Here is a 13584-nt window from a genome sequence, read left to right as displayed (position 1 = left end):
GGGAGCTACCCACATGGCGCAGCAGACCTCTCCTGCCACGCCCGCTGCTCCCCTCAGCAGTGTGCTTCAGGACATCCACCTGTTCTGTTCCTAATTCTATCTCTGGTGAATCCTCTCACCCCTGCACCTCTGGCCTGTCCCCCAGCTCTTGCATGCATAAATACATAAATCTTCTTTAAAAATAACATAAAAGTTTTATAAAAAAAAAAAAAAAGAAATGTTCTAACGTTGACGGTGGTGACGGTCGCATCACTGCTGTGCGTGCACTAAATGCCATTGAGTGACACACTTGCCTTCAGCGAGTCTCACGGCACCCGGAGGCGTCTCACGGCACCCGGAGGGGTCTCACAGCACATGGAGGAGTCTCGATGAAGTCAAGAAAACCGGGAGTGAAGTCCTGCCACCTGCGACAACCTGGACGGGCCAGCCAGCCCGACGCTGAGGGGGAGAAGCCGCACAGCCGGGGAGGTGCACACACAGCAGCTGCAGGGGGACAAGGTTCTGGGGAAGGGCGGGCACCTGCCCCTGGGGACGGGGTTCCTTATGGGGGTGGTGAAAGTGTTCTAAAGTTGCTCATGGGGAGGCTAAACAGTGGTAAATCTACCAAAAAGCGTGGCGTGCATGCCTTGGATGGGCAGATTCCCTAGTGTACGACTATCTAGCAAAGCCGTGATTAAAAAAAAAAAAGCTTTTGGGGGGCCTCCCCGGTGGAGCAGCAGGTTGAGCACAGCACTGTAAGGCTGTCTGCAGGCTCTGCAGCGTGGGTTCGATTTCCAGCCAGCCAGGGAGCAACCCATATGGTGGCAAACCTCTCCTGCCGCGCCCGCTGCTCCCCTCAGCAGTGCTTTCGGTCTGTCTGCCTGTTCTGTTCCCCGCTCTGTCTCTGGTGAATCCTCTCATCCATCCAACAAGAACCGGGGTACAGGCCAGAGGCGCGGGAGGATGAGGGGACTCACCAGAGACAGAGCGGGGAACAGAACAGGGAGACAGACTGAAAGCACTGCTGAGGGGAGCCGCGGGAGTGCAGGAGAGGTCTGCCGCGCCATGTGGGATTCTCGCCGGCCGGGATCAACCATGCACTGCAGAGGCTGTGGACAGCTTCACAGCGCTGCGCTCAACCTGCTGCGCCACTGGGGAGGCCCAAGGATAAATAAATCTTAAAAATACAAACAACAACAATAAAAAAAAAAAAACAGCTTTTTTGATGCCAGGTGTCCAGGGAGCCCCAGAAATCTTAGCGCTCCCCTACAGCAGAGAGTGCCGGGACGCCTCTCTTGGGTCCAAGTGGGCCCTGCTGCTCTGGGGGCGCCTCGGGATAGCCCCGTGCAGGGGCTCCCTAAGCCAGCAAAGCCCAGGAAAGTTTACCTGCGGCCGGAAGGCGGGGCTACAGCAGGTGTGGCCGTGCGTGGCGGGAACAGAGCTTTCTCGTTTTTAAACTCCTGCCCTGCGTGTGTCTAGAATGGCATCTCCTGGGACAGACAATGTGTTCGTTTCCTACTGCCGTCTAGCAAGTTTTCACAAACTTATTGGCTGAAACTGGCACGTTTACCTTGGCAGAGGCCAGGAGGCCAGTGCCCAGGTGTGGGCTGCTCCGTCCAGGTGTCTCCAGGGCTCTGGCCTGGGGCTCTGCCCAGGGCGTGGGGCCGGGATGCCTCACCGGCAGTCGGCGGGGTCTGCCCTCGGCTCACAGAGGCTGCTTTGGGTCCTGGTCCCGTGGCCTCCTCGATCTGAGCAGCAGAGAGCCTCCCTCCTGCTGACCTTTCCTGCCCCAGGGTGCTCTGGCGCATGTGAGGATCGAGTCTTGCTTAGGGGAAGGGCGGGCGGCAAGGACACCAGCCTCTGGAGCAGGAACCCGGCCCCACAGAAGCACAAAGGCCCTTCTTGGGAAAAGCTGCTGGGCCCCCCAGGGCAGCAGAATGGGGGCTGGGGAACAGGCCCAAAGATCCACAGCCCCAGGGGCTCACCCCACCTCTCCTGGCTCCTGTGCAGGGAGCCCTCTGGGCCAACAAAGTGGGGGCCACCACTAGGGGGCGTGCGGTTCACATGATGCTTTGCGGGCAGGCAGAGGGAAGCGCATTTGGGGAGCCCAAGGCCGGCCACCAGCCTCCCTAGACCCCAAGGTCCTGTATATGAAGGGGATGCTGGGCTCACTGGGGTGCCCGTAGGCTTGACCTCCCATGCCCACTTCCTGGGTCCAATCTGACAATTCGCTTTGGTCAAAAGCAAGCCCTTAAAAGAGGGGCTGGCGTCTCCCTGCGACGAGTGCCCTGTGCCTCCCACTCCGGGGGTCCAGGCCTGACACCGCAGCCCACTGGGGTCGGCTCTGGCCCCACTCAGCCCTCCCTCCCCTCTCCTCCCCTCCCCCCCTCCACGGAAAGCGCCCTCCTCCTCTGTGGGGATTCTCCCTGGGGGACTGCCTTCACCGCAGGAGGCGCTGGCCCTGCAGAGGCCAGCACAGGGCCTCCGCCCGGCTGGTCTGTTGCGGTTTAGGCAGAAATGGCTGCCTGACCACTTCCTCAAATGAGTCTCTGGGCAGGGCAACTGAGCAATTCCACCTGGCAGCGGGTGCCTGCAGCACGGTGGGAGGGGGGACCCCAAAGGTGGGGCCTGACACCCAGCCTGGGCCGTCCCGCCAGGGTGTAGGGGAGAGGAGAGGACCTAGCCTGGGACCTGCTTAATGTCAACGGAGAGAAGCCAGCCAAGGGTTGTGGCCAGAGAGGGGGGGGGCAGCAGAGGTGCCACAAGAAACCAGGAGGTGGGGCCTCCCTGGTGGTGCAGGGGGTTAAACACAGCACTGTGAAGCTGTCCGCAGCCTCTGCAGCACGAGTTCGATCCCTGGCCGGGGAGCTACCCACACGGTGCAGCAGACCTCTCCTGTCTCCCTGCTGCTCCCCTCGGCAGTAGATTTCAGTAGATCCACCTGCTCTGCTCCCCACTCTGTCTCTGGTGAATCTTCTCACCCCCCACACCTCTGGCCCAGTTCTTGTATGCATAAATAATAAATCTTTTTTTTAAAAAAAAACCAGGAGGCTGCATTTGGGGGCTCAGGAGCAGAGGAGATGGGAAGAAGACGACTGGGGTGCTGCTGAGCTCGAGAGAGGGGCCGCCAGGGTCCCTCCTGGCAGCAGGCTCTCCTCTGAAGTGGATGGACATGGGCAGAGACAGCAGGAAGGCCAGGCCCCTCGAGGGTGGGAAGGGTCATGCTGAGACCAGGCAGGGATGTGGGCCTGCTCTGGGGATGAGGAAGCACAGCTAGGGGCTGCGAGGGGGCAGGCGGCCAGGAAAACGGACTTGCTCTCCCTGGGATCGGTGGGTTCGGAGCGTGAGGGGGACATTTGTGGGGAGCACTTGTGGTCAGCACCCGGCAAGTGCTCATCCTCACTGCGGCACCAGAGTCCCAATCACGCCCCGGTGGCTCACCCAGGGTCAGCCCCCACCCCCACCCCTCACCAGCCTTCCTTTGAGGGGACTCCAGAGCCAGGGCTCCCAGGCTGGCCTCAGGACTTCGCCTGCTGGTGGAGGGACAGGTGGTCTGGCCTGGCCACGTGAGGCCAGCAGCAAGCAGCAGGCCGACTGGGTGTGGTGAGGAATCTGGAGGGAGAAGCACGTCTGCATGACCGGGTAAGGTCAAGTCCACGGGGACACAGATCCGCATTCTGTGGTCCCCGGTCAGTGGCAGTGGTCAGTCAAGAAGGGCCAACTCTCAGGGGTCAGGGAAGCCTTGACTCAGGTTTTGTCAGACCCGGGAGGACGAAGGCGGAGGCGAGAGGAGCATTCCAGAAGGGGGCCCAGCCTGAGTCAGCAAAGGGACAGGTTTCAGGATTGCTCTCTCCACCCCCAAGAGGCCTGGCCTTGCCGCCCCCTCCTCCTTGAGCCCCTGCGGCTCCCTGGCAGCCACGCTGCGCCAGCACGCCAGCACACCGGGGGTTAACGTCTGTCTGGTGCACTGGCGGGGCAGCAGCAGCTTTGGCGGCCTAGCCAGTAACCCAGAAGCTGAAATGTGAGAAGTAGGAGGAGAGGGGCCCCTTGCAGCAGCAGTAGCAGCGTGGCTGCAGCTGGCTGCGATGGCAGGAGGAGAGGGTTTCCCTGGCAGGAGCCTGCTCTGCCCTGGCGGCCAGCGGCGCCCTCCCACCCACGGCCCACAGCTCACGGCCCCTCCACATGGCTGCCCGCCTGCCTCGGGCCATGGGCCAGGGCAGTGCACGCTCATGGCCAGGGTCCGCATCCTTCAGGCCTCGCTGCGGATCTGGAGAAGGGCCGAGGCCGTGCCCTGGTGACCAGCCGAGGGCAGAGGGCCAAAGGGCCAACCTCAGAGGCCTGGGCAGGGCAGATGAGCCGTGGATTTCCGTCCTGGACGTTTCACAGGCAGATGAGCCGTGGGAGGCAAGGACACAGGGCCCCGCCGCCTCCTAGGCCTGTGCCAGGCGGCCCTGGCAGTGAGGACCAACCAGAGGTGGTGACCCCCCCAATGTGTGCAGGTGCTGGTGCTGGACTTGGATGAACCCCTACATCTCAGCCCCTTCCCTCATGTCCTGGTCTTAGCAGGCATTAGGATCACAACCGCTTCAGGTGAGCAGACCGAGGCCGAGTGCAGACGTGTCCAGGGCCACGCGCCACAGCCGGCTTGATCCCAGCTGCTCTGCCGGGCACCTCGTGCTCACCCGCCGCCCCGCGCTTCGGGCAGGTGGGAGCAGCAGAGTCGCCAGCAAACCAGCACAGGCTGTGTGAGGCGAGGGACCGGGCAGGCTGGGGCCCTGGGATAGCGGCTGCGGGGGAGCGAAGGGCTTGCAATGCTTGGGACCTGCCCGTGGTGGTGCAGGCTGAGAACAGTACCCGGAGGAAGAGGGAGCACCTAGTCCCCCTGGGCACAATTCTGAGGAGGTAGGGACCTCCGGGAACCCCAGGGTCACTGCCAACCAGGGACGAGTGCTGGCCTGGACAGGCCATGGAGCACAGCTGGGCCCAGCGTTGGCGTGGCCCCGGGCACCTGTGCCGCGCTGGGCGGGGCTCTGCTACAGGCCAGGGGAGCGCCTTCAGAGGTGTCCTGGGGGCCTGCGGGCCAGGAGCCGGAGATCCCAGCCCTCCCAGCTGTGAGCCCTTGACTGACTTCTCCAGGGGGCTGTGAGGACAGAACGAGGCCATTGCCGAAAAGCACTGAGATTGCAAACTGACGTCCACACAAAGCCAAGCAGCCAACTAGAGGGAATAGGACTCGGCCGAGGAAAAGGACGAAGGCCTGACACCTGGTACGGCGCGGGGGAATCTTGAAACCAGGCTGCCCAGGGAAAGCCGCCGGCGCAGGAGACGGCCGGGCCTGTGAAACGTCCAGGACGGAAATCCAGAGAGACAGAGCAGACTGCCCGGCTCGGGTGGATGGCAGGGAGGTCGGGAGCGACCGCTAGTGGGTTCAGGGTCTCTTCTTCGATTGTGTTTTGAACGGATTTTTGTCTGTAGTTTTAAGGTCACAGGATCATTGAGCAGAAGGTACAGAGATTTCCCCGAGGCGCCCAGCCCCCCCAGGACCGCCTTCCCCACGTCTTGCCTCCCCCCACAGGGATACATTTGTGCCAATGGAGGAACCCCCGGGTTTCTGGGGTTGGGGGTTATGGAAAGTTCTGGAATTAGATGGCGGCAGCAGATGTCCCGTTCGGTGAAGAAAGAACCCCACTGAGCGAGTCACTCTCGAGGCTAGGGGTTAGGGCCTGTGAATGAGCTCGCAAGTCCAGGCACCACCTGGTGAGCGCCCGGAAGGCGCTCCGGTGACCCGTCCCTTGCCTCCAGAGGCCGTGGTGTGATGGAGGCCAGAGCACACTAGGACGCGTTTGGCCCCAGACGTGAGCCAGGCGTCATGGTCCCGGCAGCTGGGACGAGTGTCCTGAGAGCCACACACGGCCCACAGCATGCAGGGGGGTCAGGGCTGGAGACCAGCTCGCTGCTGGCCCAGGCAGCTTCTGAATAAGGCCCACAGGGAGGCCCCGAGCTCAGCCTTCCAGGGAACCACCCAGGAGAGGGGGCCACCAGGCAGAGAGGGGCGTTTGTGCTGAGGACTGCGGGGCCTGGGTGGCTTCATGGGACCAGCAGGTCCCGGAGCTGCTGCAGCTCGAAGGTGTGACACCCAGAGGGCTGGTGGGAGTGGAGGGGCTGAGCCCAGAGGCCACCCGCACCCAGGGCCTCTGCTTGCTGGGGAGGGGGGCGCGGCCACCCCCACTCCTGGGCAGATCTGGGAGGCGCCCGACTTTGGTTCATAAACTGCTGCCCAGGGCTATAGTAAGCCCGCCCTCGCCTGGCCCGAAGCTCTGGGTTTCTCCCAAGGGTCCCAGTGATTGGACTGCGAAGGGGAAGCTAGTACCGAGTCCTCCCACCCGCCCTCCAGGTTCCAAGAGCGAACATGCAAGATGGGCAAGCCTGGTTCGGGCTCCCCACCAGCGCCAGGTCAGCAGACACACCTGCAGTGGCACATGGCAGGGACAGAGGCCGCAGCTCTGGGGAGCCCCGCCCCCTCCGGGGCACAGGGAGGGCCGGCCTGAGCCCGCAGGCTGCAGTTGAGCCCACCCCACGTGCCTCTCCCTCCACCCCTCCCCTGTCCCTCCTGCCTCCACCCTCCGTCTCCCTCGAGGTCTCTACACCTGCGGGAAAGCTGGACAGTACAAACCACCCAGAGAAGAGAAAGGAGCCGGCCACACGGGAGAGCATGTGTGCTCCGGCTCGCGCATCACACATGTGCACATACACGCACGCACACGCGTGTCCTCTGAGCCCACAAGGCAGCTCATACTGAACCCAGACACAGGGAAGAGAGAGGGAACCAGACGAATCACCACCACGCCTCCGGGCCGCAGGTGCCGGGGATGGCGAGCACTGTCTCATCAGCCCTTCAGAGAATCTGGGAGATTCCACAGATGGAGGAAACCAGCTTAAGGAACTTCGCCAGGAGACCCGGTAGGTTAGAGCCCTGGAGTCCCGCTCAGCACCTGGCACAAGCCCCAGAAGCCAGTCCTGAGGCAGCTTAGCAGAGTGGGGATGCCTGCTGCTTGGCAATTTGGGGCGCCCCACTCCCACTTTTTCTGGTACTGTAGGGGTGTCAGCTCTGGGCTGGGGTGAGCTGAGCCCCTGACCCAGCCCTGTCAGCAGCAGGGCATTCCAGAGCCCTATGGTCTGGCCCTGGTGGGGGGAGTCACAGTCTTGGGGAGCGCAGGCCTGAGAATAAAGTGAGCAGCACAGGGGACCTGGGTGAGGAGGCGCAAGTGCCAAGCTGGACCAGGCAGGCTTGAGGCCTCCATGGCTCCAGGGGTTGTTAAATAACAGGTCTGGGAGCACAGGCCCCGGCAGAGCTCCCGCTGTTCTCCTGCCCAGCTGTCCCCATAGAGATGCTGGGAGCTTAGGGTCCTCCAGGAGGCTGGGGTGGGGCAGCGCCCCTCCCAGAATCCTTCGGATGGGGTGGGGGAGGTGTTGGACCCTCTCAGCCTCCTCCTACAGCAGCTCCTTGGCTCCATTTGACCTTCAAAGTTGGCATCTGTTTGCAGGAATCTGTCTCTCCCCCTGGAATTCAGCCTCCAGATGTGGGATCCAAGGCAGAGCGGTGGCTGCACATGGCTCCCTCCAGTGAATCAGCCACATTCCAAAGGTGCAAACACAGACGCCACGCCCTCAGCAGCCCAGCCGGGGGCTGCAGACTTCCTCCCCAGCCCCGGGGGGGCCCCCACCCACCTCTCCCCCCTCTGTTTCTTCCCAGCAAGACCAGGTTTTCATTTCCAAAGCCTTTCTCCTGGATCTGAACAGCGAAACAGCCACCAGGCCGGGAGCACCAAGCGCCTGCTCACTGCCCCCGCGGGAGTACTGACCCCAGCCCCCTCTGTCATCACTGCACATGGGCTCATTCATTCAGCAGGTATTGACTGAGCACCTACTATGGGGTGACCAGACACGGGAACTCAGCCCAGCAAGAGGCCACAAGATCAAAATCTGGCCCATAGCAGAAAGCAGCTGCAAGTGTGCGAGAAGCAGTAAATTAAGAAGGGGAGGGCGGGTGATAGGGGGCTGGACTGGGGCCTCACTCGGGGGAGAAGTGGGCAGGAGACTCGGGATGAACGGGAACCCCCTCCATGGAGCGGCCTTTCCCCTCAGCCAGGCCCGGGTCTTCTCCCTCCTGCCAGCTGCCAGCACTGTAGCCACGAAGTCCAGCTATTTTCCCAATAAGAGCTTTACCGGGATAGAATCCACCTACTATACAGCTCACCACTTCAAAGTGTACCGTTCAGAGGTGTCAGTGTTTTCATGTGGTGGTACAACCATCACCACGGTCCATTTTAATATATTTCCATCACTCCAAAAAGAAACTCCCCCAATGCCTTCCCCAGCCCTGGCAGCCGCTGTCATGCTGTCTCTCGATGGTCTGGCTGATTCTGGACATTGCATGCAAGTGGAACCACATGCCATTTGACCTTTCGAGTCTGGCTGCTCTTGCTCAGTATCATGTTTTCATAGTTCACTGAGGTTGTAGTGTGTGTCAGTGCTTTGCTCCTTTTTATGGCTGAGTAATATTCCACCCTATAGACAGATGGCAACTGTCTACCCACTTATCTGTGTTGTCTCCACCTTTGGGCTGTTATGAACCATGCTGCTCAGACATCACGTCCAAGTTCATGTGTGGACACATGTTCTTATTGCTCCTGGGTAAGTACTAGGAGTAGAATTGCTGGTCACAGGGTCACTCTGTTCAGCCTTCTGAGGAGCTGCCAACAGTGTGAGGGTTCTCCGAGTCTTCCCGGTACTTCTTATTGTCCCTGTTTTGTTCCAGCCGTCCAGGAGGGTGTGAGGTGATATTGCACGTGGTTTTGGTGTGAAGCTCTCTAATAAAACACACCCATTTTAGGGCCGCACACCTCAGCGACGGTAGTGGTGAGGAGGTTACATGTAGCCAGAATAACCCTGGGATCCTCTGGGTCCAACAACCACGACCCAGCACTGCTCTGGAGGACTCATCCGGACATGACCAGGTTGCCCTCTGGGCGGGGCAACTGTGGGTGATGGGGAATGACTGGGTGGATCCAGGCAGGTGGGTGCTGCTGGGGGGCCTGGCACAACCCCAGGATGACACAGATGGCTCCTTCATCATCAGCTGGTGGATGGGTCTGACAGCACCCCAGTCCTTCTGGACCCTCACGGCCCCCTGGGCATCCCAGTGCCCTCAAACCCTACAGGATCTTCTGTGACTACTTTCTCCTTCATAAAGGTCAACACCACAACCCAGGCCGGTTCAGGCTACTGCAGAGGCCAGAAGTGAGTACAGCGGGGAACATTGGGGTGGGGGGTGTCTCTGCCTCCGGGGCAGAGAGCAGGAAGAAGGGCCTGGATCATATTCCCAGGCATCTCTGTGCCTCCCCCTGCCCCACCAAAGGAAGGTCCCAGGGCAGAGCTTTGTCTGTGTTCACCCCTGGGGCCCGAGGTAGTCAGCAGGCCTTGGCATTTGCTGGATGAACAGCTGGTGAAGACAGACTGGGTGGGGGAGGGTAGTGGTTAGCGCACGGGCTTTGAAGTGCAAGAGTCTGAACCCATGCTCAGCCCCTCAGGGCCAGTCACTTGGCTTCTCCAGCTCCCCTCTCCTCACCCAGGAAGCCAGCCTGAGGAGGCTCCCCACCGAGTGCCTCTGATGACTAAGTCCCAGGAAGCAGATGGAGCACCATCATGGGCCAGGGACCAGCACCCCTGAGGACCGGGTGGGGGGAGCTGGGAGGAGGAGATGGCACGAGTCTCATCAGGGGAAGAAAAAAAAAGTGGGATGTGTCCTGCAGGGAAGCTAACCCCACCCTGGGGAGAGGCATGTCCAAGCAGGGGGGACACAAAACTAGGCCCAAAAAGGTAGCCCTGGTGCACCGAGGCTGGAGATTAATGTTAGGGAACACTCCTGAGTATGGATGGGGGTTCCCCTCACTGTATCTTCAGCTGAGGAAACATCAAAGGAGTCCAAAGGCAGACCTAAGGGGACAGTTGGATTTAGGGGGCATAGTCTCTAGAGGGCTTTAGGGGGTAAGTAGGGCTGTGGGAGTGTAACAGGGTGGTCCCCAGGAAAGGGGGAGGGGTTCCAGGTTTCCTGCCCCACCAAGGGAGGGTGGAGCTGAGCAGGGAGAGAAGAGGCTGCAGAAGGGACAGAGGAAGGCAGGCAGCAGGATGGAGATCCAGGAGCCCCGGAGGAGGCGCATGGAGCCGGGAGACACGTGAAGAAATTGCGCTTGCCTTTTGGTCGTGGACGGGGTGACACAGATGTGGGTGAGACCCGTGGGGAGGAGACAATGGCAGCTTTTATCTTGATGTTGATTTTGCTCTTTTCCTCCCAGACTTGTCTGGTTGTTTCTGACCCTTTCCTGTGGGTCCCCACTGGAAGCTGCTTTAGACTGTGGCAGGCTTTGGGGCCTTGCTCTGGGCCAATCCTGCTTGGGTGGACTTTTACCCACGAGGGGACGGGTCACTTTGGTGCTTGATTTAGAAACTAGACTCTTTGCCTTTGCTGTGTTGTTTCCTAATTGTATTAAAGTTCCTTTTCATTAAGCCTCCTATGTTGTGTGTTGATGTGGTGGATGGCAGAACCTCTTTAGAGCAGGCAGGTTTGTGGGGTCTGGGGTGCCCCTCTCACTGCCCTGCAACAGAAGCAGCAGCTGAGGGGCTAGAATGGGCAGCTAAGGATGAGGCACAGCTCAGAGGTCAGTGGGTGATGTGGGCAGCAGCTCTGGGGTCCAAGGAGGAAGGGTGGAGAAAGGCCTGTCAAGGAGACTCTTTGGGGGTGTTAAAGAAAAGAAAAAAAAGGAGACTCAACTACTTTAAACAGGGGAGACACCCAGCTGATGACAGCACCCTAACAAGGACTGGAATGCATTTAGACTCAGGGTCCAATCTGCTAGAAGGCTCCTGGCAACGTGGCTGGCAGGACCAGGAGAGTGGGGTTCAAGGCTTAGCCAGAGGCCCACAGCCCACAGGAATCACCGGGCTTGGGAGCCTATGGAAAATGTAGCCCTCAGGCCTGCCCCAACTTCCTGGCTCAGCAGGAGTTTGAGACCCCCTGGGCCCCTAAGACTCTGAATGTGGCCAGAGAATCTGGGGGTTGGAGGGCAGCTCAACAGCCACACTCAGAGCGGCCTCAGGGGTAAGAGAGGGGCCCAGCTGTCACCTGGGTCTGCATTCTGTCCACAGGAGTCTCAGCTACCTCAGTACTCTCTCCACTGGAGCACTCCCACAATCATGGGAGGAGGGCACGGGGCGGGGGGCGGCTGTGGCTCCAGCAGCCATTCCAGTTCATGGTCAGGGTGTGCAGAGGGGGCCGGGGCTGAGTAGATCCTTTCATCCCTGGGTTGGGCTCCAAGACCAAAGCCCCAGACCCCTGGAGGAAAAGCCCCTAGCTGGCTGACCCCCCAAGGTGCATCTGGCCCCACCCACAGCAGCCCCACCCAGAGAAGGCACCCATGACTCAGCCAGACATCAGTGCCAAGGACGGGCTGCGAAGAAAGAGCAGGAAGTGTCTCCATCACTCTGCTGTCCCGCCTCCACCAGCCTGTGTGCGGGATCATGCAGAGAACTCCCTCTGACCGGAGTGGCCAGCAGGGGAAGCCAGCTGCGCTGGGGCCACCCGCCCTGAGAGTGGGACTGAGCCCATCAGCTGGGCTCGGGTTGCGTCTCAGCTACTTTCCAGCTGTGCATCCCGGGAACCACTCAGCCTCTCTGAACCCCCCCCCCCCCCCCCGCCTCTGCAGCACCAGCCTGAAGGTCCCAAGGACCTGCAACACCAGGACCTCACCTGGCTGGGGGCCTGGGGGCGGGCTCACACACCCCTAACCCTGTCAGGCTTTTCAACACCACAGCCCAAAGGCTGGAGAAGGGCAAGTGCAGAAGAGTCGCCAGCCCTGCCCCGAGTGGGAACCCACAGGCCGTGGGGCGGCAGGCACAGGGCCGTCTTCACACAGCAAGGCGCCTAGCCTGCCCACCCCTTCTCCCCCAGAGCCCGAAGCAGCCCTCAGGCCCCCTCCGCGGGTGGGGCAGCGGGCAGAGCCTGCGCAGACTGGGGTGGGCTTCCCGGGTGTGCTGTGAACTCTCTGGGCGCTCAGGGGCATTTGGGGGATTCTGCTCGTTCTGCGTCAGCAGCGGCGGGGCACACGCAGCCCCCATCGACATCGCCTTTGTTAGGCCCCGGCGCACTCCTCGGTCTCACCCAGGTCCTGCCCACTCCCCGAGGCAGCCTCCTCCCGCCTCCTGCCCTTCCCTCCCCGAAGCCACTTGTACCTGCTCCAGCGCCTGGAGGGGTGACAAGTGTTTCCAGACAACAAAAGCCTCTCTCCGGAGAACGGATGTCAGCCTACACCCTCCTTCTGGGCAGGTTTCAGGGCCCCAGGAGCTGGGCGGGCTGAGGGCAGGCGGCTGGGGGCAGCGGGTCCGCAGAGAGGGGCCTGGCTGCTCAGCCGTCGCCTGAGGCCGGAGGCCCCGTCTGGGTCTCGGGGTGTGCTTCGGGCAACGACGCCATGTCCTTGGGCTCGGGCTGTGTGACCTTGGGAGGGTTCCTGGGCCTCCCTGGGGCTGCGCGGGGCCTGCCCGGCCGGGGTCCCTGAGCACGAAGGAGGCTGCGCCCCGCCTGGCACCTGCCGACGACGGGGCCACCGCGGTCACTGTCCGTCCTCCTCACCCCCCAACGCTCCCGCCACGCCGGCCTCAACCTCCCAGGGCTCCTCAGAGCCCGAGGGCCGGCGGCGGCGCCCGCGGGTGCCCGGGTCCCCAGCAGCGGCCCAGCGGGGCCCCTTCCCGCCGCGTGCCCCACGCTGACCCGCGGGGCGACTCCCCCGGCCCCGCGGGCAGGGCCTGGCCGCACCCCCGGCGCCCGCGGGGTCCCGCTCAGGCTCCCGGCCGCGCTCGCGGGGGGCCTGGCCGGGGTCGGGCTGGAGGAGCCGCCCCGCAGCCGCGGGGCCCGGGCGGCGGCGGGGCTCGGCGGGGGGCGGCGCCGGGGACAAAGGGCGGCCCTACCTGCGCGGGGGGCGCGGGCACCACCCCCAGGGCGGCTCCGCGCGCGCCCGCGGGGTCACGTCCGGGGCGCGCCGGCCGGAAAGAGGCCCCGCGCGGGGCGCCCGCGGCCGGGCCACGCCCCCTCGGGCCGGCGGCGGGGGCGGAGCCAGCGGAGCCCGGGCCGTCCCGCGCTTCCGCTCGCGGCAGCCGGCTCATTCATATTCATGAGGTGGGCGGGGAGGGAGGGGCGCCGAGGCGCCCCGCCCCCAGGCCGCCGGCCCCGCCCCGGCGGAGGCTCCGGCCCCAGCGGGGCGCCCCCGGCTTCCGCCTTGGGGAGGGAGTTTCCACTTGGTCACGACTCAAAAATGTGTCGCTCCCGCGCCTCCGCCCCCTCACCCCGGTCCTGGGGGGGTCTCCTCCCTCGGAAGGCCGGGGGCGGGGCGGGGGGACCGCCCCTCTTCCCTGGGGCGGGTCCCTGGGGAGCCGCGGCTGACCCCACCCTCGCTCCTAGTCAGCGCCCCAAGAAGCCCCGCTTTTAAAGCAGAGTAGCTGTGATTTATCGAGCGCTACTTCTGTGCCAGGCGCAGACTGCATTCCTCTTCCAGC

General features: G+C 62.6%; 1 protein-coding gene across 1 annotated transcript in view; it reads right to left on the bottom strand.

Moving 5' to 3' along the window:
* SRL (sarcalumenin) overlaps window positions 1-13085 on the bottom strand; it is a gene marked incomplete at both ends in the record, with an annotated part of 61948 nt that extends 48863 nt beyond the window's left edge. The window contains one exon of the mRNA XM_084250673.1: window positions 13000-13085. The remainder of the gene's footprint in view (window positions 1-12999) is intronic.
* Between the last annotated feature and the right edge of the window lie 499 nt (window positions 13086-13584).

Source organism: Talpa europaea, assembly GCF_964194135.1.
Source record: "Talpa europaea genome assembly, chromosome: 12".
In the NCBI taxonomy this organism is placed as follows: domain Eukaryota; kingdom Metazoa; phylum Chordata; class Mammalia; order Eulipotyphla; family Talpidae; genus Talpa; species Talpa europaea.
This window is presented reverse-complemented; position numbering and strand designations above follow the sequence as displayed.